The sequence below is a fragment of the Arachis ipaensis genome, chromosome B09 (assembly GCF_000816755.2).
Source record: "Arachis ipaensis cultivar K30076 chromosome B09, Araip1.1, whole genome shotgun sequence".
Lineage (NCBI taxonomy): Eukaryota > Viridiplantae > Streptophyta > Magnoliopsida > Fabales > Fabaceae > Arachis > Arachis ipaensis.
Genome location: NC_029793.2, coordinates 27,283,107 through 27,284,373, shown reverse-complemented (window position 1 = coordinate 27,284,373; position 1,267 = coordinate 27,283,107).

The following is a 1,267-nucleotide window of genomic DNA, read 5'->3' as shown; positions in this document are numbered from 1 at the left end:
GTGAAAAAAAGGAATTTTAAAAAATAAAATTATGTACTAAAAAATTATATGAGAAGAAAATTAAACTCATAATAATTTCTTGAACGGAAAAAGTAAAAAACTGAAGATGAAAATTGGGAAAATTATTTGAGTGAATGCCAGCTTGTGGAATCATACACACTTCCACAGCTAAGGGATTGTGTTTCTCAAGGCAAAATATTGTACATTCTATGTGTTTTCTTTTCTGAAACTTTTTTTTAGGGTTAGGTTTAAGTTCTAAAAAGTTCCCCATTTTGTTCCTTTTTCTTTTCAGCCCTTGGTCTTTATTATTCCTTACTCATATTATCTATCAGTTTTCTTCTGACTTGGATATGAAGATCAAAATAACCAAATCTCAGTGGTGGAGGAAAGATTCCACTTCACTAATAACCCAAAATTTACTTGGGAAAATGGCGTTGGATACCTAAGTGTTTTGAGAACTACTAGTCAATAATGGAATAATATCACAGTCAAGAAAAATAAGGAATATGTACCATATAATTATAAAACGGATCAATTCAATTGCTCTACTACTACTACTACTCTACAGTAGCCAATAATTGTTATCTACATCTATATTCAGTTCTAAGACATACAAATAACAGTGGAAAAAAAATGAAAAAAAAGTTATGTGATGCCAATTTTTCTTTTTCAATATAATATTCTTAACCAAAATATATATATCCCACCCAACCCTGACAATTATCTCGAAAGCACAACGAGGTCCTAAGAAAAAGAAACATCCAACCCAGTCCTTGATCTTTTTTTTAGGACTGATTAGTTCTTGTGCTAAAAAAAAATAACATTGACTTTTTTTTGGCATAGGGACTAATCAGTCCCATAAAAGTAAAGCTGAAGAGCTGAATTGGTATTTTTTTGTTAAAGACCTCGTTATCTTTTGAGGTAATTATCAGGAGCTATTTTAAATTTTTCTCTATATTATATTAAAAAAAAGACTGAAATTGACATTTTAACTTTGTGAGATTTATTAAGTAGGCACATCATAATAACTAAACTTAGTTGTAGATGATATTTAACAAGTTTCACAAATTAGATCCCTAATAAAAATAAATAAGAGTTAATTATCAAATTAGTATCTAAAAATTTTTGGTTTTAATAACAAAAATAACCTTAAATAACTCCAAAGACAAAATAGTTTTCAAAATATTTAAAAATTTGGCAAAAGCATCCAAACATTAATTGATCACATCTATATTAACAAAAATCTTAAGTGACTAATTGAGAAGAT